The following is a 26,012-nucleotide window of genomic DNA, read 5'->3' as shown; positions in this document are numbered from 1 at the left end:
TTGAAATGCACAGCTTGTTATTTTAAGTAAAAATGAATAAATACCTTCATAGATCCAGAAGAGAAGGTTTTCTACTATAGTTCAAGTCCCACACTTAAAAGTATTGCCTTGAGAAAGTGTTTATGTAAAATCTTATAGGTTAAATTAGGTTCTGCTTATAATCTGGATCATTTAAATGCACATATCCTACAGGAAGAATAGTCCAGATTCTTTCTAATCTTAGAGGCTCCATGAACATCCCTGTGTTACTGCAGTAAAACTTCACTAAAAATTTCATTATCCCTACCTTCAACCTAAGCCAGTGGGTTCTCAGGTTGATAGACATGGCTATCAAAATACGCTTCATACAAACACTGATAACAGGTAGTGTTTTGCATTGTACAGCCTTATTATGGTTTGAGAACAAAATCAATTGTATACTTTTCTTAGTCCTTAACAGAACTTGTATTGTCTTATCTTTGGTCATTTTAAAACTCTAGTTCAGATGATAGAAATTCCTCTTGCTAAGACATCCTGAATCTTGAGGGCTCTTAGTGTTTATTATAACCGATCATGTTTCTTTTGAATAGGGCTCCATCTTTATAACCAGATAGTTATCACTTTACAGCAGGACTCATACGCCTTTCTTGACAGTTCAAAGTCCAACGACCTCTTTTCTAAGTGCTACTGAAAAGACCTTTCCTTGAAATTTAGTCTTGAGGGCATCCATTGATTTAGAAAGACCCTGGTTCAGGGTCAAAAGAACTGCCCAGGAAACAAAAGCAGTCCTTGCAAATAAGGCCTTTCTGTCCTTCCATTGTACATGGGTGGGGCCAGGACTCATGAACAGGTGGGCTCAGTGGTGCATTTCAATTCTTGTCACAGGAGAAGGAGACATGTCCTTGAAAATTGTTTTGCCTAGTTTCACCTGAGTTAAGAAGGAAGGGACACTGTGAGAGAGGAAAACAGTAGGGATTTTGAGATGTTTTGATTTCTCTGCTATGTGTGATATCTTTGTCTTTGGACTTCAATCCTATAAGCAGTAGCAATCACTTTTTTTTACAGGGTTTCCCATCTTCAATAAATTGTATAACAGTAATTAATTCTCACAGCATCCATTTGACTAAAGCATTATTATCCCTGTATTATAGAGGAGAAAACTGATTTGCCAAACCCCACAAAGAAAGTCAATGTCAGAGTAAGGATTATCGCTCAGGAGGGTCTAAAAGTCTAATCTCAGCTCTGAGATGCTTTTTATTTTTAATTTTTTTTCTGCAGGAACAAATGCAGTGGGGATTAACAGGTAAATTTACTAAGAGTATGTTAGCATAGAAGGTAGCTCTATCCTTGCTGAGTCTTTGTGACCATTTTGCCAACACTAAGCTGATTGAACAAGTCTTTTTCACATAGTTCTCTCAGATGTAGAAATGGAGGATGAGTTATTTTGTGGTGAACGTAACCAAAAGTTTGGTTCTGCTTATATCCCATAAGCCTAGTCAGGGTATGGGTTTGTGATTTGTTGTATAGACTTATTTTTGTGAAGACTGAGTAGACTAAGATGTTTAGTCAACATTTCTTTTCATCATAACAACTCATTTAACTGGAAGTCATTAAGTTCAATCCTCAACTCTGTAATTCAGCCAAAAAAACTGGAAAAGTAAGAAAAAGAAGTATCCCAGAAGTCTAAAAATATTAGAAAACTGCTCATTAGAAAACTGCACAGAGCTAATTTGCCACCGGCTTAGACTTGGTAAGATATGCCAAGAAAAATAAATAAAATGAATGTAGAGCAAATGTACTAGAGGCCAGCACTTAGAGAACCAAAGGTGATCTTCCAAGAGTAAGGGGAGAAATAGAAAACTTCTAACAAAAATTCAAACTTACACACAAAAAATCCAAAAAAGAAAAAAAAAAGATTGGTCAATCAAGTCATTCAGTGCTGCAGACAGCCAATGAAATGATTACTCTTCACGATGGTAAACCTAAGTATTCATTTTATTTGCTGGCTATTTATTGAGTTATAGCTCCAGTCGGGAATAAGACCAACACATTCCCTGCCCTTGTAGAGTTTAAAACCCAGCAGGAGAAAGACCAATTTCTGCTCAGATCAAGCACTGTCAGTGAATTTAAAGAGTTTGCTCTAGTGTGGGTGAATAGTGGCAGCTCTTACCAAGCAAGGGGTGATTTGTCAGAGGCTCATAGATGCCAGTGAAATGACTCCTCCAGGACCCAGGAATGTTTTAAACTGGAGAGTGATTAAAATTTGTAAGACAATTCATTGTGAGTTGAGAGGGACAAGGAGAGTGTATCACGGTATAATTAACGAAGGTGCTTTTGAACCAGGATGGAGTTAGAAAGGCGTCTATGTTTCAGCATCCTCTAAAGAAAACAGGACAATCTTCCTCACATAAGAAGGACCAAATAACTAACAGTTACCAAACACAGCTCAGGATTTGGGTGCTGAGCACTCACACTTGGTATCTCCAGGAGCCCTGTACGTATCATTGTCACCTTCACCACAGAGCTGAGCCAGGGATGATTCGGTGTGGGTCCTATGATTTTACTGATTTAAAAAAATGGCATAGCAAGGGTTGATCCTATTGGTTTGACTCCAGAGCGTACATTCTTTGACTTCAGAGAATAGCTAAGAAATGAGTAGGTCTCATTTCTCACATATACCCAATAGATTTTTGAAAGATAGATAATTCAGTGGTGGGAACAAGCCCCAAGAAGTCTGATCGGGCTGAGCTACTTCTTATATGTGTGACTGAATCAATAACACAATATAGGTACAAATCCTTGCTTTGTTTCTTTTTCACTAAATATCCTAATTCTCTTAAACATCTTTTTGGAAGGTGTTGTCAATTGTTTTGCATTTCAATAGTACACATTGGTTATAAGGAGAAGAAATGTGTACATTCTGTTAGAAGGCAGGTGCAAAACAATTAAGAAAAAAATCAGGGCAAAAACACTCTAAGAGCTTGGTTTACCCTATTCAGACCTGAGGAACAGGCCACGTTCAACACCAGGCAATTGAAAGCAGTGAATACTCTGTTTTTCACTGACAAAGAGACTGTGTAAATTGAGAAATGTGAAGGAATGCCAATTCGGAAATTTGAGCTTTACAAAAATACTTTGGTTTAAATTTAATTAAAGAGCTTTGTATTCTAAAGATTAAAGCATGGAAATAGTTATCTTTTAAAAGAAGGATGTTTCTCCTTAATGCTTTCAATAAAAGTGGCGTCTTCTCAGGTATACGTACAGAGTTCTTTTTCCCAAAGCTGGGCCTGTTAGAGCAAGAAAAAGCATCAACAACAATGTGAACGAAATGCAGAGGGAACAAAATACAGTCTTGATACAGGGCAGCTGAGTGGAAAGGGGGAAAACTAAAGGTAAGAAAAATATGGGAGTAGGGGCCAAGGGAGGCAGAAAATGCTAACATCATATTACTGGTAGTTTAAGAAAACTTTTGGGGAAAGCTGGATTAAGAAGAGATTTGAGTTGGTAGTCATAGGATTCAAGCTTGACTTGTTTTCTGTGTTCTTTTCTAATTGTATAGTACTATATTTTTATTTAGTGTCCTAAGTAAATGTATGGATAGAGATAAAATTTATACTGAAGACAGCCTCAAGAAGAAAGGAGACAACAGATATCTTTGCTCACACTAATCCCTAAGAAATGACAATGTTTCACAGAGAAACCAACCAGAGGTCCCTAATGGGATTTTGTCACCCTCAGAGTTGGTTGTTTGTGGACTAAGTGGAGAGATTACCTGCTTTGCTAAAGAAAGAAGGCAAGTTGGGAGGATGACTTGACTGGGATCCCCAATTATACCTAAACTTCCTTCCTACCTCCCCGAAAATGGGTGCATTTAACTATGGCATCCTCTTCATGGAATGTATTTGTTAATGGAAGTTAAGTTTGGATATGTAGACATTCTATGACATGAAAGATAAATTGGACTTGCAGTTAGAGACTTGCTGATCACTTTTACTGCCTATTTACTAGGCAAGAGAACCTGGAATGAAGGGACTTTTCTCAGTTTGCATGCTTCCTTATTTATTTGCTGGTTCGTATTGTCATTCATTTGATGTCGATTAGGTGTTTCATTTTCATTGATATCTTGTATAGAAGTCATAGCGTTTCTTCTTTCCTATGTGCCAGCTCCTTAATATCTGGTGTAAGGATCTTATTAGACATCCTACTCGGCAAGAGAGACAAAAGAGTGGGCTCCATAGCTAGCCATGTGTTAGCTGTCTCACCTCAAGTTTGGTGGAAATATTACTAGGGTATTTTTCAACATCCCACATGCATGGAGTAATCAAATTTTAACTGGAAACCTAACAGCCTGACCAAGTGCTTTTCTAAATATTTTTGGATAAGTAAGGTCTTTGTTCTCATAAAATTTCCATTTTGTTTGTTGTAGAAATAAAGAAGTAAACAGATCAGGACAGTTGGGAGTGTGTCTACTCCTATGATAGAGCATATGCTTAGCGTGTGTGAGGCCTTGGGTTTCATCTCCAGCACCTGAAATCAAACAAAAGAACCAAGAAAGAAACAGATAAAAAGCACAAGATAATCTCAGAAAGTTGTAAGTGTTCTTTTTATTTTTTAATTTATTTGGTAGGTACTAGTCCCTCACACTTGCTAGGTAAGCACTCTATCTTTTAAGCCAAGTGCAAGCCCTCTTATTATGAAGATGTCACGTGTTACAGTAATAAGGACCCTACTTAAATTGGTTGAGGGAGATAGAGGCCTTCTCTCTGAGGCAGGAAGTTGCACCAAGATCCTCTGTGTCACCTCCCAAATATAAAATCCTTGACTGCATGTTTTGATTACCATGGACGTGGGACCTGAATTTTAGAAAATAAAGTAAAAGAGAAATTGTCTGTCTGGTCTCAGGTGCCACACAGATGACAAGACACAAATAGCAAGAAGACTCTTAAATATGTAGGATTTAAAGGTGCCCTCCAGTGTAACCCCCCATCCCTAAAAGAAAGTAGTTTTGATGCTGTGTTCCTGGAACCAAAGGGCCAGAGTCACTCAATTAGACATCATTTCCCATGAAGCACTGGGCTTGAGAGGTTTTGCCCTTTATGGTCAAAACCAAATGTCCCTTGTTGACCTTTTATCAAATGAAAAGAGCAGAATTCGCGTCAATGTAAACAGTTATCAGGTAACCACATGTGACATCATGTTTTAGAGTTTTTAAAGGCTAGGACACTCTTCAGGGCATGTGCCTCTGTGGTCCACTCTGAGATAAACATTTTTGATAAGTGTATTGAAAAGAGCAGGAGGTTTCAGTCAATCCTTTGCTAGAATGCTACACTCTCAGGAAAGGACTCACAGTGCATCATTTGTTTAAATGCCAAGAATCAGTAAATACGATCGTAAATGAGTTTTCAATAAAATTGTCAAAGGTATTTTCCCACTGCCTGAGAATTAATCATTGCCATATTTTTAGACGTGGCTGTCCAATTATTTTAAATAACGTACCGCAGTTAACTATGTTATTTGCCTAGAGAAAATACTGTTTCAATGAAAATTGTCAGCTACATTTTCTCTAGGTTATCTGATTTTCCATTGTTTATCTTATGCTTATTATCTTCCAAAGTGACATACTTAGTATATTTAGTCTGTATGTATATATAGACTTTTCTACTTGGCATGTTTTGATATCTCTCTGATATGCATAAAGTCTTCTAAATAAAATCAAATGAACTCAGCACTGCTGTTTACAAAATTACCTTGTTAGAAAGAAAGAGAATGCTAATTATATTTTCATTATTATGAAGAATAGTATAGAAAGAGCAAGACACATTTATAAAAAGCCTATGTGGCCTTTTTTTTTATCTAAGTCTGAACAAAATGTCCTGACTTGAAAATAAAATGGAAATATTAAAGCATAGCATTTCTGTGAGGTCAGGTCTTATTACTTGGGGAATGTTTAAAGAGAAAGCAAACCCAGGCAATAATAGATTTAGAAATTCTGCAATGTGGTCAGAATAAGATCTAGTTTGGTAGAATTAGTTTATGTTGAATATTCAGAGCAAGATTAGATAGCAAAGTTAACCAAATCCACAGATTTTCCTGGGGTGAAAATATCTCATTTCAGAGAAACCTTATGTTAGACAAGTATGTTCTTAGAGGTAGAGTTGGGGGGTTTTTTGTGTTGGTTTTTTTTTATTGTTTTCTTTTCCATCTGTTGCAGGGGAATTGGGTATTTTCAAGCATTCTTTAATATGACAACTGTTAAAAGGCAAAATTATATACTATGTTTTTGGATGTGGGTTGCTCAAAGGTAGACAGGATAATAAGCTTCCTGTTCATAAAAAGGAGTGTTGTTATTATTATTTCTTTTTATAGATACTCTTTAGTTATAATAATACTAAACCTTTTGGCTGAGTTATTTGGCTACACACTTCCTGGGGACAAATGAGTTACCAAAGCAGGACTGCACTGACTTGTAAAACAATGACAAAACAGAAGATAATCTGTTCTATAACTTATCAAACTACTGAAGGCACAGCTGCTCTAGCTGCCAGTACATTATGATTTTTTTTCTTTATTTTACCATGTGGTCCAGTTCTATCAATAAATAGCACTCAGCAGGAAACTTTTTTTGTTGTGAAAATACTGTACAGAGGGGTTACAATTACATGGACAAGATAATGAGTACATTTCTTATCAAGCATTGTAGCCTCTTCCTTTGTTTCCCCTTCCTATCCCTTTCCATCCTCCCCCTGACCCCCCAATCTTCCCCGCTCTCCCCCCCACCGCACCAAAGTTGTAAAGTTCCTTTTCGACATAACGACTTGTACATCTCATTGTTACAATGGGTCCACCTGTATCCCTATTTAAACAATTTGTTTTACCCCTTCCCCTCCACAAATTATACCGACATCAAATACAGTGAAAGCAGGGGTTATACCATGGGGGAGAGACATACAAAGCAACGAAGAAATAATCGTATAAATGTGTTAGAAACAATCGCATGAAAGAAAAAAAAACATTTGAATACATATCTTAGGGATCATTTCCCTAACATCACCTTATCTGACCTTTTCTGCTTGACTCAGACATATATTAGATATTGCAAATAAGGGAAACCATGGGACCTATGTTTCTTTGGGCCTGGCTTACTTCACTTAATATAATTTTTTCCAAGTCTTTCCATTTCCTAACAAATGGGGCAATGTCATTCTTTCTGATAGAAGCATAGAATTCCATTGTGTATATATACCGCATTTTCTTGCTCCATTCATCTACTGAGGGGCATCTGGGTTGGTTCCATATCTTAGCTATAGTAAATAGTGCTGCAATAAACATAGTCTTGCTGGTAGCTTTAGTGTGGTCTTGTTTGTAAGCATTTGGGTAAATGCCCAAAAGTGGGATTGCTGGGTCATAGGGGAGCTCTATGTGGAGTCTTCTGAGGAACCTCCATACTGCTTTCCAAAGTGGTTAAACAAGTTTACACTCCCACCAACAATGCAGTAGGGTTCCCTTCTGTCCACATCCCCTCCAGCATCTGTTGTTATTAGAGTTCTTGATTATAGCCATTCTAACTGGGGTGAGGTGGTATCTCCATGTTGTTTTGATTTGCATTTCTTTTATGGCTAGGGAGGTTGAGCATTTCTTCATGTGTCTATTGGCCATCCTTCTTTCCTCTTCAGAGAAGTTTCTCTTGAAGTCTTTAGCCCAATTATTAATTGGGCAGTTGTTTCTTTGAAGATTTGTTATTGGGGGATTTAATTTTTTGAGTTCCAAGTATATTTTAGATATGAGAGCCTTGTCCGTTGTATGGCTAGTGAAGATCTTCTCCCAATCCATAGGCTTTCTATGGATCTTGCTAGCTATGTCCTTTGCCATGCAGAAGCTCTGCAACTTCATGCAATCCCATTTGTCCAACTTTTCTTTGATTTGTTGAATTTCCGGGTCTCTATTAAGAAAATTTCGGCCTGTGCCAAGGAGACCTAGGGTTTCTCCAATTCCAACCTCAGCAGGAAATTTTAAACTCTCCCAAGGAAATTTTTAGACACCACCTTCAATTGCAATAATAGTAGAAAATGACAACAAGCAAGATTTGTAACAGAGACTAAGCAAGCAGTTTGCTGGTAGGCCCCCCTTTCCATCCACTGTACCCCTGTTACAGTGATTCTACTTTGCCTCCATCTTGTCAGTACATTTTTGCCATATATACATATACATATATATATATATATATATATATATACATATATATATATATATATTGGTCATGGGGCTTGAACTCTAGGCTTGGGCACTGTCCCTCAGCTCTTCAGCTCAAGGTGAGTGCTCTACTGCTTAAGCCACAGCACCACTTCTGCCACTTATATTTGTCCATGCAAACCAAGGTTGGAGAACAATTACCTATAAAAAAAAAAAAAAAACCTCAAATTAGGGTATGACCTAGATGCAACTTAACCTTTGGGTTTCTGTAACTTTATACATGAAGTGGAGTTTAACACTATCTCTTGGAGTTACATGTATTTGTGGTTCACAATGAACCTTAATATAAATACTACCTTTTTATATTATAATGATGAAGGTGGTTATTGTTAGAAAATAAGATGTGCCAGGCACTCATGGCACATACCTGTAATCCTAGCTACTCAGGAGGCTGAGATCTGAGGATCATGATTCAAAGCCAACCTGAGCAGGAAAGTCCCTGAGACTCTTATTTCCAAAAACCACCAAAAAACTGGAAGTGGTGCTGTTGCTGAAGTGGTAGACTGCTAGCCTTGAGCTCAAGAGCTCAGGGACAGTGCCCAGGCCCAGAGTTCAAGCCCCATGACCAACAACAATAACAACAAAAAGTGCCAGAAGTCTAGTATTCTGGCCCTAATTTTACCACTGGCTTGTTTTCTGACCCTTCCCTGTGCCAGAAGTCCTTGCCAAGTAAAAAGGAGCAGAAATATGTTCCATCCCTTGGGACATTTCATGATGTGATTAATATGTGACAAAGACATCAGTAAAGATGAAAATTGGTTGATCACTCACTGTGGGTAGTATGGTGTTAATATATTATTAGTATAAAACTTAGGTTAAAATATGGATTTGTATTCTTCGTACCATAGAATTGCATTAAATTGTATTTCTGTATGGGATATTTTGGAAATAGTGCATAGGAAATATCATATAAGGAATACGTTCCAATGTACAAGGCAAGATGTTGTTCCTGGAGACTAGATGAGTGAACGAACCAAACTAGAAGCTTAGATTTAAACTACTCACAACATATAATGACATGCCAACATCCAGAAATCTTAAATATGTATAAGAATTATATGTAAATTGTATAGAGAATTATATATAAATGGGAGGAGTAGAAAAGAAGGATGTATGCTATATTCATGAGCTGTTTGTGTAGTCTTTTCCTTCTCTCTTTATAAACTCAGCTTTAAATTTTTAAATTTTTTTTTTACCTCTTGGAGTAAGATTTCTGACCATGGTAGAAATTCTTAAACAGTCATCTTCCTCATACGCTTCATAATTTTTACAGTGGACTTCATCTCCAAACTAAGAGCTGAGGTTGCCTGCTTTTCCTTGTGATTTTGCTGGGCCCTAGAGGTTTCCAGTCACTTTTCATTTACTATCTCAGGCAAAGGTTCATTGGGGTTGTCAAAACATACCTTTGACACCACACATGGCAGAGACTACATATTCTTCTCTTTCAACAAGACCTTTGACACCAGAGGATTGAGCACCACTTTGCCAAGACTAATGGGCCCAAAGGCAGCATTTTTTCCAGTCACCCTCACAGAGCTGTAACAGGTTCATGCAAAGAATAACACTGGGATCCTTAGTTCTAGGACCCAGTGGAGGTACCTAACTCCTCCATGAACGGGCTGTTCCAGAGGACACCTAGCAATTGCACTTATCCAGTAGAACACAAACAAGATTATAGTAAAGCTATCATCACAACCATGTTCACTGCAGCACTATTCACCATAGCCAAGTTATGGAATCAGACCAGGTGCTCCACAATGGATGAATGGATCAAGAAAAAGTCACACACACACACACACACACACACACACACACACACACACACACACACACACACACACACACACACACACACACACACACACACACACACACACACACACACACACACACACACACACACACACACACACACACACACACACACACACTGGAATTCTACTCATTTATTAGAAAGAATGATATTTTACCACTCATGAGGAAATGGAAAGCCTTGGAAATAGTCTGAGACTGTTTCAAGCCATTCAGTGCTGGCATCTGCTTCTCATTTAGGGCTGGATCCCATCTATGTACCTAGCCTCTGGATGTTTTCATTTGCAAAGTAGCCTTTGTGGGGGGTAGGGAACAAAATGGTAATTGAACTCAGAGCCTTGGGCATAGTGGATATTACCTTGGCCACTGCCCTCCATACACTAATCCCTTTTGTTTTAATTTTACTTTTCAAAAAACTTGTATAACAGTCAACATTTCTATGTAATTGTATTTAAAATTTTGGGAGAGAAGGCACTGTTCCTAATTACACTCCAAATTATAGTCACTGAGATTTCATCTTCTACGCTAAAGAAAAAAAGAGGAATTTTGATAGTTTTTCTCATCTTCACATAGAATGAAATTTATGTCCACCAAAGTTTTATAATAATTTCTATTTGTATGGAAAAATCTGTTTTTATTCATTATGAACCTGAGTTCTTGCATTGAAAAATCCTTCCTTTTTCTCACCTTCTTGTTGTAAATCAAAAACTTTATTTCAGCCACCAGATTGGGCTTCAAGTCTATGTGGTATAAAAAAATGTAACTCTGTACAGACATTTTTGCATTGGTTCCAACTGGCCCACGAAATAGATAGGTGGACTGGATATATAACATGAATTCTCTAGATCATCTCTGCAAAGGGGAACTTCTCAAGCCTTTTTGGATTTTATCCACTTTTGGGAACTTTCCATAAAACAGAAAGAAATGGAGAAGCTTTCTTGAAAGAGACTAAAGGATTTGCCTCTTGACCCAGTGGCCTCCAAGGTACCTGCCCCATATCCTACCAAGAGCCCCAAAGAATGGCATTTACAAACCACCAGACAAGATACCTCCTTCATTCTGAAATTATAAGAAAGCGGGGTTAGGCAGTGCCAAATGATGCCTGTAAGCTGTTCATCTGCCTTGGGTAGTTTATCCTACATACCGTTCCTCATTATCATTAATATAGTTAAAAATTCATTGAATAAGAGATTGTTTTCTATGCTCTTTCATGTCTTTGAGTTATAAAATTACTTTGTTTTTCTTTAATAAGGACTAACCATCTCAGGCAACTAAGATATATGGAGCCCTGTCTTTAATAATGAAATGAGTCATCTTTGGTAGAATTTCTTGCAATTTAGAAATATCAGTACCATAAAAGCATGTGTTTGTTAATATTTCTGTTTAATTGTTTCTGTAATAACAGGTATATTTGAAGATATACTCACAGGTTATACATTGACAAAAAAAGTCCTGTTTTCTTAAAGATCTGCCCATTATAAACTCATCCTCACACTGTTAAAAAACAAGATATTATTACTAGTATCACTTTTTACCCTGAATATTTCTCTATATGTGAGCAAACATTTATTTAGATATAATTGATGCTATAAACATGTAAGATCTTACAATTATCATCATCTTAAAATTATTTTTGATAAGAAATGAATTAACTAGTGTCTATAAAGTTTATTCTTGTTACCTTTTTAACAAATCACAAGAAAAGCATATTATAATATTGCATTAATAGATTTTTTTTTCCTTTATGGTAATGTAGAGAATAGGACCATGCACATACGAAGTAAACACATTACCACTAAGTCATTCCCAACCTTTGTCTTTTTAAGGGAAGATCTTTTTATATAGCCAAGGCTGGCATCAAACTCAAGATCCTGTTGCCTCAGTCCACCAAATGTTGGGTTTTATAGGTATGCTCTATCTTGCCTGGCCCAGGATGTCTGAGAATAAGTAATTGTATTAAATAATTTTGGTTCTCCAAAATTAACAAGAATAGAAACCAAGTAAATAAATGCTTCAGTATTGTTGTATTTGTGGTGAAATGGAAAGCTGAAATTCGCTTTGAAATTCTCAGAAATAAAAAGGAGGAAATAATGAGAGGCAGCAGCCAGTGTAACAATGGTTTGTGAAGGAATGAGGTGAAAGGGATATGGATGTTCTTGGCCCTTTTTTCCTTGCTATTTTTCAGCACTTTACATTTTATTATACCGCATAAAAAGAATACTGCACAAGTAGTTTTAAGCAGCATGAGAAATGTTAACCCAGCAATGTATCTGATTGCAAGGTTTGGGGGGGGGGTGGTTTGGGGTCGTGTTTGTGGGACTGCAGTTTTGACCTGAGATATGCGCATGACTCCAATACTGTGGTAAGTTTTTCTCCAGAAAGCAAGTGTTTATTATATGGCTTTTCCCTTTTAAAAACATTAAGAATGTGTATCCTTCATAGAGTCTCAGGTTATAAAATATGAGAGACTTTCATTGAAGTTTTAAAAATTGACATTTAGGGTTGGAATTCTACTTCAGAGTTAGAGAAATGTGCTCTTCTCTGGCTGGTGTCACTTTCAGATGAAAAATGAATGAATGAAATCAGAGCACTGCTGGCTTTCCAGTTTCCTTTCCATTCCTAGATTACAGGTTGCATGACTCTGACTTTGCAAGATTTCCCAGATAATCCCAGAGAGGCATATTCACAGGTGTTAATCTCTCATAAACAGCTTAGTATCATTTTGATTTTTTTTAAATGTGGGTTATATGTAAAATGCCATTGACATCTAGGCAGTCTTCTGATATTTTAAATATATTTGTGGGTTGAGATCAGACAGAAAGTGCAGGAAGAGGTAATGCTACAGTGACTTAAGCATATTGAGGCCAAATGAAGGGGGCGCCGCTGCACCTGTGTTTATTACTGTGGAAGGAATCTGACACTCCATTGCACCCTTATTATTTTTCATACCCTAAGCTAAATAGACTAACGGCTGTTAAGAAGCTGTCAGGGGAAGCGTGTCAAACACTAGGTGTATCATCCAATCAGACTGGTGTCGGGTTGGAAAAGTCAGTAGTTGGGAAGGGGAAAAAAAGTGACCTTGTAACTTTCCACATTGTCTTTACACTGAGCAGAACAGATGAGATGGTGAATTATTCAGAACACTGAAAGCTCATAATTGTTAGTGGTGGTGGCGGCGATAGAGGAGAGAGACAGGACTGTTTTAGTCCAAACGTCTGATTCTATTAAACATCAAAGGAATCTTTTCTTAAAGCCATCTTTGGGAATTGGAGTGGTGTGGATCCAGTGAAGAATCCCTTCCCTTGTTTGATACGTTTTTCAGGAAATCTGGGTCAAAGAGACACAAGTTAATATTTAGCATAGTTTTTTTTTTCTCTCTTTCTGGAAATGCAGAGTCAAAGAACAAAGGCATTCTAGGGAGAGGATTTGCTGTTTCAGCAGCTAATCGGAGACTCAGTTCCCCATGTGACAAAATATTACCTCTGAACTCAGAGGGGGTTGCACATTTTATGTAAATGATCTTATCTCATTAATAACATTTTGAGTAAGATTTTAGGACTAAAAGAACACATTTGCCATCTTGCTATTAATTGCATTAAAAAATAGAACTGTCTGAGATAATACTCATGGAGCAGGGTACATTTTTAGCAATTTCAGATAATAACTTGTTTGCTTTGGTAAGTGTGTGTGTGTGTGTGTGTGTGTGTGTGTGTGTGTGTGTGTGTGTGTGTGTGTGTGTGTGTGTGTGTGTGTGTGTGTGTGTGTGTGTGTGTGTGTGTGTGTGTGTGTGTGTGTATGTGGTGCTGGGACCTGAACCCAGAACCTCACTGAACAATTCTCCAAGCAAAAGCTTTGATAATTTTTTATATGCTTATCTAGAATTTGTGAAGATAAAGTAAAAGTAAACGTAGTTGTTTTTTAGTTTAGGTTATTTTAGTTACCATGTTTTTCTTTTTTTTGTCAGTTGTGGGGCTTGAACTCTGGGCTTGGGCGCTATCGCTCAACTCTTCAGCTCAAGGCAAGCTCTCCACCACTTGAGCCACTTCCTACCATGGGTTTTTAACTTTGCAAGTTTCAATAGTATTTTTTAGACATTCCTTTATTTTTTATTTCTTCAAGTGAAAAATATTTACATTTCTTTTTTTTCAGCAATCATAATATTGATGACATTTTGAAATTTCCATGACATATCTAAATAACTGCACGGTGCCTGTGTATAGAATTAAAATTTAAGATCAGAATTACTTTTAAATGTCAAGATTCAAAGGCAGACATTTTAATAATATTTACTGCATAATATAAAATGTCATCCTTTTTTAAGCTTAATGTTGGGGTACATGCCTGTAATTCTAGCACTCAGGAGGCTAAGGCAGGAGGAAGCAAGTTCAAGGCCAACCTTAGACATGTAGAATGTATCATTCAAATCTATTATAATGCATTTACAAAGGTTGACTGATAATGTCAAAAGTAATTATACTTCTGGAATAAATAGCTAAGATATTAATGTATTTCCACAATACTCCTTAAAAGTGTCATTTAGTTTAATCCCAAATTCAGTAACTTTGCTAAATACCATCAATAAGATGCTTTCACTCCGATGCTCGAATACATTTAGAATAAACAAGTTTATGGTAGAAATTCCTTCTCTCTATGGAATACATTAGCATGAATAGAACATATTCAGAATGACTGTGTTCCAGAGAGAACAGACCAACATTGACCTAAAAAGCAATCATATCATTCTTTCTTCATCTGTTTCATTAATAGTTATCTCCTCATTCTGTGGATTTGACTTGTGGTCTCTTTTGTTATATATTAGATTCCAATCACTAACTTAGGGGTTTTTTGTTTGTTTCTTTTTAAGAGGATACTACCTCATTTTTGTAGAGAACATCTTCTAATCCAAATCAGTCAAACAAGAACAACACGTTTCTAGAAATCTGTTGAATCATATAGACCATTTTTTCTATACACAGAAAATGTGATCATAGGATAAATGGTTGTTCTGTGTCCATGGGCTCTGTTTCAGGCTGTGTGGGAGCTAGTAGAACTTACCTGTTCCAAATATATTTGTATTTAATTTCTTTCTTTTGCTCCCCTTCCCTATCCCAAATCAAATAAATGTGTATATAAGACACGGGTACCAAAATTAAATACAGTGACAACAGGGGATAAACTGAAAGAAGAAAAAGAAAATAAAACAAAAGAAAAAACAACAACAAAGAAAAACCTCGTTTCCATATCTTGGAGTTCATTTTGATTAGCATCATTTTGTATGGTTAGATGTACATATTGAGCTATTGTGAGCCTCTGCTAGGACTCTCCTAGACACACACTAATTATTACAAGTGAGGAAACCATTCAACCTATGTTTCTTTGGGTCTGCCTTACTTCCCTTACTATGATTGTTTCCAAGTCTTTCAATTTACTTAGGAATGGGGTGATGTCATTTTCATGAAAGCATAGAATTCTATTGTGCATATATACTACATTTTCTTAGTCCATTCTTCTACTGAGGGGCATCTGGGTTGGTTCCATATCTTAGCTATGGTAAATAATACTGCAATGAATGTGGTTGTGCTGGTAGCTTTAGTATAGGCTTATTTGTGGTCATTTGAGTAAAAGCCCAGGAATGGGATTGCTGGATCATAGAGGAGCTCTATGTTTAGTCTTCTGAGGAACCTCCATACTCCTTCCCAGAATGGCTTAACAAGTTTTCACTCCCACCAACAGTATAGTAGTGTTCCCTTTTGGCCACATCCCTGCCAGCATCTTCTCTCGCTATCCTAGATTTTCCCAGTATACTCTATGAGATGAGATCCATCCAGCTTGAGCTATTCACCTAAGTAACTCACCTCAATTCTCTTGGCTAGAAATTAGCTCCAATCTCTTGTTTCTGTAATTCCCTAAACTGGAAAGAAAATTTCTTGCTGGAAATGGTTAAAGTTACAGGCAACATAGCCTAAATCCAGTGGTGTGTTTATTATGAACTAAGACAACTATGCCTTAGTCACTGGGAATGCAGATAGCTACATTTTTCTGTCACTTCCACATCCTCTATATTTCTCTCTTCCCCCCTCAGATAAGCTCTGCATCAATCAGCAAATCAACTGGGGCCCTTAATGGCTGTTCAACCAATGATTGGAGCACCATTTTCCACTTCTGCTCAACGAAAGATGGGAACACCATTCTCCACTTTCTACCAGCACATTTGTGGCTACCATATTTCCTCCTTTGGCTTTTAATTGTGAAGGAGAAAGTTGTCACCATACTGTACCTCAAGGCTGGTGGATCCCACTGTCATTTTCTCCCTCCCTTACCTTGGCTTTGTTTGGAGAGTCAGCAGGTTAGAGATGGTGACTATTGGGACAAGGTCTACTTGCTTCACGTACTGGACAGTGTTCAGCCCCAATTGATGACAGTTCTCAGAATGTAGGGGAGTCTCAATCCTTCTTTGTCATCTACTTTTCTTGCTCATGGTAAATTCCAGGCAAGTTTGCTCAGTGACTACAAGTATCTCTGCCCTGAACTACCTCAAAAGACTCTTATGAGATCCTTCTTTCTAGTACTTTCAGCCTTCCCCCTCCCTTTCTGTCTCTCCCTTGCTCCCAGAACTTGGTCCACTTTACAATCAACAGCAAGAGAAATTGGTTGGGACATAAATACATCACAACTCCTCATAAAACTCTCCAGTCATTTTCTATTGTGCGCAGCTAAAATTTGAATTTGGTACTTATAATGCTAGTGTGATCTGGCTCTCTCTCCTCCTCAAATCCCCTAGCCCACTCATTCTTCTGAACCAGCTTCACATGCTTTCTGCTGTTATCTAGATTGCACTACGTTCTTCCAGTTCTAAGAATATGTATAACTTGTTCCTTCCATTTGAAATATTCTCTCCTCACATCTCCCATATATCCTTCCTTTCCATTCCTAATGACTGACCTGTTCATTAGTTCAAATATGACTTCCTAAGAAATACTATTCCTGACTATTTGGGGAAAAGTAGTTGTTCCTCCCCTCGGCAATTCCTTTCATGCCTATTGCCTTCCTTATTTTTCTCTAAGTATTTATCACTTATGAAATAATTAAACTCTGTTTGTTGACCTGTTTGCATGTAAGTCTAAGAGGACAGGAATTGTGTCTATCACATTTATCACTCTATGCCCAATATGTATGTGTGAGCCTAACACAGAGAGTGTTTTCAAGAAACATCTATTGAATGAGTGGCTGGAATAGTTTAGTAGTTAGCATCAGTTACTATGAGGCATACATGTATTACCTGCTGTTATGTTTTAGGGTGGAGAAGCCAATTTCAGAGTACAATACCTCCTCCAAATATACACAATAGAAAAAAAAACAGAAACTGAAATTGAATTCAATCCAATCTGATTCCAATGAACTGAATTTTTCTACCACCAGCCCGTAGCAGGGAGTAATGTTTGATACACCAACTTATATAAAGTAATACATTCCAGTCTCATACACACATTCAAAGACAAAAAAAACAGATTAGAAATGCAAGAGCAGGGATGTGTTAAGTAATTCAACTGGCATCTAACTTTCCAAGATTCATATTAGAATATACATAGATGTTGTGTCCAAGTTAAATAACCTGTTATTTTCCAAAGACTTATTTTATCTTCTCTCTGGAGGTATTGATGTGTGGGCTGAGCAACATGACTTGTACATGAGTCCCTTTGGGGATGCCCATGAGTTCTTTGCCATCTTGTACAGCGTTGCAGCCAAATTTGCCCCAAGAAGGGCCCCAAAAGGAACTCAGAAATGAAGAGGTAAGGCATGACTGTGTGTGATGTCACATCAGTGTGTGAGAACTAAAATCAGTGTGGACATATATGCTGGAAGATCATAGGAAATGAGGAACAAGAAGTACAAGTAATCATAGATTCAGATGGTTTTTGGTTTTGATTTTGGTGGTAGTAGGGTTTGAATTCAAAGCCTTGTTCTTGCTAGGCAGCCACTCTAACATTTGAGCCACACCCCCATTCCTTTTTACTTTTTTTTTTGTAGGATCTCATTTTATTTCTAGGCTTGCCTGGAGAGCAGTCTCATTTACACTTCCTCCATAGGTAGGATGACAAGTATATGACAACATAGCCAAGCTTTTTATTGATTAAAATGAAGACATTTTAGATGTGTGGCCCAGGCTTACCTCAAACCACAATCCTCCATATCTCAGCTTCCTGAGTTGGAAGGATTGCAGCTACAGGGCCCAGTTGAGTTAGTCACTTTGCCTTGGATGGCCTCAGACTCTCTTCTTCTTCCTGCCTCTGTTTTCTGAGTAGCTGGGATTACAAGTTTGTAACTCCATGGAGTTAGTTGTAAGAGTATTGATCGTGTACCAGGTGCAGTTCTGGATTCTACATCATTTAACATTTAAGACTACTATAAGACCTAATAATAATGATCAGCATTTCCACATTCAGAGAGGCAGCATGATCTACCACCAGTCACAAAGAATTAGCTGTCAGAGCCATGATTGGAATCAAAACCAGTCTAACTTACAACCATACATCCCTTCCTCATCACAGCATCTTCTCCAAGGTTGTAATGAACACACAATCAAAGAATAAGAGAGCAGACCAAGGGATGTAGAGATGTGGGCACAGAGTCAGCACAGAGAATTCATTTTGACACACAGCATCTCTCTAGACATTTTCTGCTCCTGCACTCAGCTGTTTATATAGGGTTCAGAGGAGAGAATATAGTCTCTGACTATATTCCTCTTCTCCAGAATGCTTTTCTTAGTAATCTTATTAAAACTTGGACAGCTCCAATAAGAGACCATGAAAAGTCCTTCCCACCCCCACATTGTGTGTGTGTGTGTGTGTGTGTGTGTGTGTGTGTGTGTGTGTGCTTATCCTTTTTTTCCCTTGTTCAGCCCATAAAAAGCTGTTTTTTGCCATATGAGTGCCTTCTGTTGTTTATGGGACTAACTACAATGCTAAAGAATAAATTGGCACTGTTATATTTCTTTTAATGAGAAAAATATGAGACTATAAAAAGGTATGATAAGAATAAGGGATCTAGAAGGTGGACATGTTTATACCTGCATCTCAGCTTAGGGTGGGAGGCATAAAAGGCAGCCATTTGCAGTAGTCAGTCTGGCTCTGGAGTGCATTGTGGGAACTTTCTTTTTTTGGGGGGGGGGTCAGGTCATGGGGCCTGAACTCTGGGCCTGGGTGCTGTCCCTCAGCTCTTCAGCTCAAGGCTAGCACTCAACCACTTGAGCCACAGCACCACTTCCAGCTTTTTTTCTTTTTGCTTATGTGGTGCTGAGGAATTGAACCCAGGGTCTTATGCATGCAAGGCAAGCGCTCTACCACTGAGCCACCTTCCCAGCCCTGTGGGAACTTTTCTGTTCATGGAATTCTCCCTTTGCACAATTCAGTGTGTTTTCTATGTCAAAGGCACCTCAGAATTAGATTTTGATCCCTTATGATCCAGCCAAGTACTGTAATAGACATGTTTTCCTAAAATATTTTGTTTTATTTTTCCAGTGTTACAGAATATTAGTATTTGGAGACAATCACCTGTCTTGTGAGAAAAGGATCTGTGTTCTTATCTGCCTCCCAATCAAAAAGACTCCTTGGTCTTTTCCCCTCTACTCATTCTGAAATAGACATCGGATGTGCTATGTGCTAAGCTTGGAGAATATAGTGTTTAGGGGACTTCGAAAGTATAGATGAATAAGCAGGAGCCATCTGTGTGACACTAATGTTACATGCTAAGGGAACATGTGGAACTTGGAGTTTTGCTCTAACATTTCCCATGGGAAAGGACATTACAGCCAAGAGCTAAATGATGAAGGGGAGTTCACTTCAGACAGAGCAAGCAGTCTGAAGATTATGCAGCTTTGAAGCTGGGCTTATTATATTACAAACCCTCCCCCCCCCACACACACCCATCCACTCACTGATGCTAGCCACCTTTCTTGAACACAAGCTTCTGTCAGACACCTTATTAATTGCTTAACTTCATTATTTTGGTTCAACCTTGTGACCACTCTGTGAGTGAGGTAGCTTTATTCCAATCTTTGAGCTCAGACTATCACTGCAAATAAATTCCATGGTTCAGAGGTGAGTCTGGCTTTCCTAGTCATCTTATGTTGCTGACGATCATCACTGGAAGCACTCTGCATGGGGGCTCAAACACCACATCAGATTTGGCACAAGGGAACTAACAGAAGCTGGATGGGGGTAATGTCTTCCCTGCAGTGACACCTGGAGATCCTGGTGTGGGACTCACAGAGAAGAAGTTAGAACAAGCCATCTGTCTTCCTCTTTAATCTTCCTATTCTCTCTTCCTTACTGGAGATATGAAAAGTTGGCCAAACCGAATGAGTAGGAACAGAGGAAAGATGAGACTTACAGCCTGCAAACAAATCATTATGTCTTTCAGTTAGTGGTTTTCAATAGCGTCTGGCACCCTAAGTCCTTGAACAAAACAGAAGAGTAGACAGTTTGGCTTGGATTCTCCGCTCTTTGTGGAGCTCTCTAATAGTTGGTGACACAACATCTTCAGGCCTTCTCCTATTCTTCATAGGCTCCACCCAAATCCCTTCCAAATTTTTCCTCCCTTTGGCCCACCTCAATCAAAACTCTCTTTCCCTGAGCCCTCAATTAATTAGATCTGATTATCTAATTAAACTAATTCGCACTGAGGTATGAATGAGGCTTAACCCTCCCAGGGGACATTTGCATTTTAAAAGAAGAGCTTGTTAACCTAAATGCCTTGACAATGGCAATTAGTGGAATATATGGGGAGATGTATGGAGGACTTGGGCTTTTTGGTGTTCTCTGCTTCCTAAACCATCACAGTCCTGAGTAGCCTCAGAATTTCCTGTACCAGTGAGTCAAAATTACTGAGGTCAGAGTTTCAGAGGCCACTCTCTAAGTCCCATGCCTTCTGCTTTCCACAGCAAGCTGAGAGAGAGAAAGAGAGAGAGAGAGAGAGAGAGAGAGAGAGAGAGAGAGAGAGAGAGAGAGAGAGAGAGAGAGAGAGAGAGAGAGAGAGAAACAGACAGACACACACACACACACACACACACACACACACACACACACACACACACACACACACACACAGTATGACAGAAAGACAGTCCTTTCAGAGCCTTGCTACTAATTCGATGAGTTGCCCTATGAAACAGCGTCTTTCCTTAGAACCAGCCTGTGACTTCTGCAGTGGAGATCTAAGTGGCAACATTTTAAGATGCCCAGATTTGAGATTTCTAAACTTAAGATCCACATTCATGCTCACTAGACACTATGTTGAGAATGAACTATACAACTTGGGGGTCGAGAGGTCGGGAGGGGAAAATACTTGGAGAAAATGAGGGAAGGGTGGTCGCACTGTTAAAAAATAAATGTATTCATTACCTGACTTATGTAACTGTAGCCCCTTTGTACATCACCTTTACAATTAAAAACAAAAAAAGATCCACATTCTGGATGGAAAGTCACCCTTGTGGCTGCTCTGAAACATTCAGTATTCACTCTAGTATTTCTCACCCTAGCTTTTAATCCCTAAACAGATTCTGCTTTTTAACCAGAAGGATAGAGGCATTTGTGTTCCAGCTTTGACTTAGTGTGGGGCAGAAGTTGACTTCAGAGAGAGGGTCTGGTGAGGAGCGGTTTGGAAAGTCCCCATGGTCACGTCTCCTTGTGGCCCCATCTGAAAAAGAGACATAAAGGATGTTTTGTTCCCCCAAAAAGCTGGGAATGAAATAGTGCATTCTAGCAAGATCCAAATTAAGGACCTACTCTGGTAATCTTATCCAAATGCTGCTGTATTGCTGACCACAGCCCTGCCTTAACCAAGTCTGCCAAATGGTGTCAAGTCCCGTTACATTTGGAATCCTCTGCGTAGACACAACCTAACAATGTATAGACGATCCTTTTTTAAAGACATGACTCAGAATTCCTGAAAACCAGAACATCGACAAGCATAATCTATTGATTCTTTAAAGTCCCTTCTTGATGCATTTCTTCTTCTGCTGTGAATGTTTCCATCATTTCTTATTGTTCAATGAGGCTTAATGACTTTATTCTTAAAAATATTCAGATATAGAACGAGGAAAGAGGGTGTAACGTTGTTGACAAAATTGGCAACTTCCATTTTATTTTGAGTGAGCGAGTATGGATGATTTTATATGAACGTGAAATGATTTTACCTAATTCACTCCTATTCTATTTCAATTAATGAGGCTTTCTGGCATGATAAGAAAAGGGTGATGTGTTATTGGTGATATAAGACAGAGTGTGTCATTCATTCAGGAGTTATTGTCTAGAAGCAAGTGGTGAATGTGCCTTTTGAGTTCTTCTATTTTAAGAGTGGCATCCTTGTAGCAAAAAGAAAACAGCAATGTTAAAACTGTAAGGCTTCAAAAAGCAGAAGTCATACACACGAGCAAAACAAATAATATAAGGGAGGCAGTAAAAATTGTGATTAAACCTTTCATCCGATTATTTTTCATTTCATATGCTATTTGAGTTTTTATGTTTTGTTTTGCAGAAGAAATCAGTGTGACATGTGCACCAGCCACTCACCAAGGAAGATATAACTGTTTACTGGGGCTATTTTAGCTGTCAGGGTTGGAAAATTAACATAAGGGAACTGACCAACTGGGGAAAACCAAAACTGAGTTAAACTTAATCGATTTGGATTCATGGATACAAGAATTTTTAACTCATTCTGAAATTCTTTAGTATCTTATTATATTTTATTACAAAATATTTGTCTCACTGTTAAATATATAAAAATACTTGTGAGTATCTGATCATAGTGTATTTTTCTTGATAAGGATGTAAAATTAATTATTAAGGGATAAAGCTCATGGGCTATTTTGATTGATCTGTGTACTATACATCATAAAAGTAATTTCCAAACTAGAGATGTTTATAATCAGAACAATCCTTGATCTACCAAAAGATTTACTGGAAGCTAATTGGCTGTAACTAGTTGGTTTGTCACACTAGCATGGCCCATTAAGGATTCAGAATGCATAGATTTATAGTTGAAAACCTCTTATTTCCCATTTTGGATCAATTAAGACATTTAGCACTGCTGTATGCTTACATAATGAGATTTCTGGCTTTGATTGTGATATCTTACTCTTCACCAAAAACACTTTTGTGTCTGTGTGTGTGCTGGTACTGAGGCTTAAACTCAGGGCCTGAGCCCGGGCCTTCAGCTTATTTTGGTGAAGGCTGGTACTCTACCACTTGAACCATAGCTCCACTTCCTTTTATTGTTTTTTATTTTTATTTTTTGGTGGTTAATTGGAGATAAGAGTCTCAGAGGCTATCATGCCCTGAGTTAGCTTTGAACTGTGATCTTCAGTCTCCTGAGTAACTAGGACGATAGATGAGCCACCAGCACCTTGTTCAAACGTACTTTTGAAGTACTATGGTTTTAAATACTAAGTATTATCTCCCTGCTTTCCCATGTGTACTGGGAATCATACCCAGGACCTTGTATATGCTACAAAGGTACTCTACCACTGACCTACACCCTGGCCTCCAGTTTTTATTTTCTAGTTGCTGAAGATTAAATCTATGATCTATGCATACAGAAGACATGCTATATCACTGAGTTATATCCCTGCACAAATATTACATTTTTAAAAGAAGGAATAGTTTGTGCTAATTTGTTCTTAACTTTCTGAGCAACATTTCTTTATGTCTGATTCCCTTGGAAAGAGAAAATACAGATTTCTACTCATTTGAAAAGGAATACTGGAAGAAGAGAATACATAAGACAGGATGCATTAGATGTTGCTTGGATTTTACACAGTGTTTTAAGATTCATCTCTTTGGATCTCTATTTTTCTAACTATCTCAGTACTGTTATTCACCTAATTATGAGCATACATGGCCTAGCATACTGCGGGCCCTGACTCTTCACATGCTGGATTCCTTTCTATTCTCCTTTCTCATGATGAGAACTCAAATCTTATCATTCCATTAGTGTTGCAACTGAAAACCAAGTTGTATTTACAAAAGGTCAGCTCTATGTTTGTGCACTTCTGGAAAAACGATGTGACAATAGTAGAATATTGGCAATTTCATATGGTTTGAGCCAATAAAAATAACTGACACAATTATTCAGTCCTATAAATGTTTAGATAAATTATTTTTCTCAGTTGTCATGTTCTTTGAAATAAAGTTGCTGGGGTTTTTTGTTTCTGTTTTTTGTGAAAATACCGTACAGAGGGGTTACAATTACATGAGCAAGGTAATGAGTACATTTCTTATCAAGCATTGTTGCCGCCTCCTTTGTTTCCCCTTCCCATCCCTTCCCATCTCCCCCACCCCACTGTTTCCTCCTTCTATCCCCCACGCCAAAGTTTTAAAGTTAGTTTTTCAACATAATGTCTTGTATATCTCATTGTTGCAATGGATTTTACCTCAGAACCTTGTGCTTGCTAGATAGATGCTCTGCCAGTTGATATCCCTGTCAACTCAACTTGTATAGTTAGTGTTCCATTAGGGTCTTGTGGGTTTTTGATAGGTTAACCTGGGCTGAGAGCCTCCTGCTTTTGCCTCCTGAGTTGCTAGGATGACAGGCATGGTCCCTACTACATCTAGCTTCTTTGCTGAGATGAGGGTTTTACTTTTTCCCCAGTCTGGCCTGGATTATGATGTTCTTACTTATGCCTCTGGGTTAACTGGGATTATAGGCATGAGCCACTCATCTGACTTAAAGATGCTGTTTTTCAAGTGAATGTATTATGCTTTCCATAATAAATGGAAAAAGGGGCTCCAATCCATTTTCCATTTCTTCTTAGATGTAAGACTAAAAATATCCCTTGATCTTCAGTGCCCAAGCCAGTCAATCTGCCTTGTTCCAAGATAAATTACCATCTAAAGTCCCAGAACTGCATGTTAACTGTGTACTAATAATTACTTCTCTTATATGCCAACTATGAATAGCAGTTCCTGGTAGTGTTAAAGCTCTCTGCTTGTGTTGTTTAGGGTCTCGAAAGTGCAAGTTCGGAGAGAGTGCATCCACTCCTAGATGGGGTTTGTCGTCGATACAAAGGGAGCACAGAAAACAGCCCTCAGGGCTTTAGCCTCAGAGAGGGCCTTGACTAGGCCATTTGTGAAAAATCCGAATTCCAATATAACTGTAGTTCCTCTGTCCTAGGCCTGGGACTTGGTGTCAGTTGGAGTGATTCAGTTCTTCCCCTGCACTATTGTTTCTTTGCATTCATAGTCAAGGACTTTCTCCAGCCCCTTCTGTGCTCCAGGCCCCCTGTGGCCCCACACTTGGCCTGGCTCCTGGTTTTGACATGGGCTCTTTAAGCACTCAGTGCACCTCCTTCCACCCTGTTACACAGATTTAATTTCTTAGTCTTAGATTAAAATCCCTCCTCAGAAAGAGCCAACTCCCTCCCAGCACACAGAGCCATTATTTTATTCTACTTTTTCATTCTGTTGTCATCATAACACCAGTGACAATTTGTAATTACTTATTTGTAATTACTTATTTGTTTGCCTATTTCCTTCACTGAACTAAAAGCAGTATGAGGTCAGAGTTAACAGTCTATCTTCGGATCCTGCACCTTTCCAGACCTAGTATCTAATGCAGAGCCTGGCACATAATAAGTCCTTGAGAAACATGTCAAATGTTAAATATGTAAAGAAGCAAGAAATTCCTCAGTAGTTTCTGTGATGTTAGGACAGATGCTCTAAACCTTCTTAGAAAGAGGACCTGCAGTAGATTCTTCAAGTTGAAACTGTGATTAGTCTGATTTAGACTGAATTTAGTCAACTAAAATGGGACCTGGTTTACCAAACCATATATATATATATACACTTTATTGTGATCCTTTCCATTGAAGTAAGATGTACATTTGTACCTACTGGTTTGTATTCTATTGTTATAAGATAGGAAATTTTAAATGAAACATCAAGTAAAAATGAAACTAAGATTAAGATTTAAGAATT

General features: G+C 38.1%; 1 protein-coding gene across 8 annotated transcripts in view; it reads left to right on the top strand.

The window, feature by feature from the left end:
• Tenm3 (teneurin transmembrane protein 3) overlaps window positions 1-26,012 on the top strand; it is a 608,309-nt gene that overhangs the window by 111,882 nt on the left and 470,415 nt on the right. The window contains exon 1 of one of the 8 annotated variants that reach the window (XM_070016438.1): window positions 17,793-17,831. The exons of the other annotated variants lie outside the window; for them this stretch is intronic. The gene's annotated coding sequence lies outside the window, so the exon portion shown is untranslated. Of the gene's footprint in view, window positions 1-17,792; window positions 17,832-26,012 lie in introns of those variants that run through there. 8 annotated transcript variants of the gene reach the window in all.

Source organism: Dipodomys merriami, unplaced genomic scaffold (assembly GCF_024711535.1).
Source record: "Dipodomys merriami isolate MVZ:Mamm:240054 unplaced genomic scaffold, mDipMer1.0.p SCAF_12, whole genome shotgun sequence".
Taxonomy (NCBI): Eukaryota; Metazoa; Chordata; class Mammalia; order Rodentia; family Heteromyidae; genus Dipodomys; species Dipodomys merriami.
Note: the sequence above shows the minus strand (reverse complement) of the source record. Positions and strands in the feature narration are given on the sequence as shown.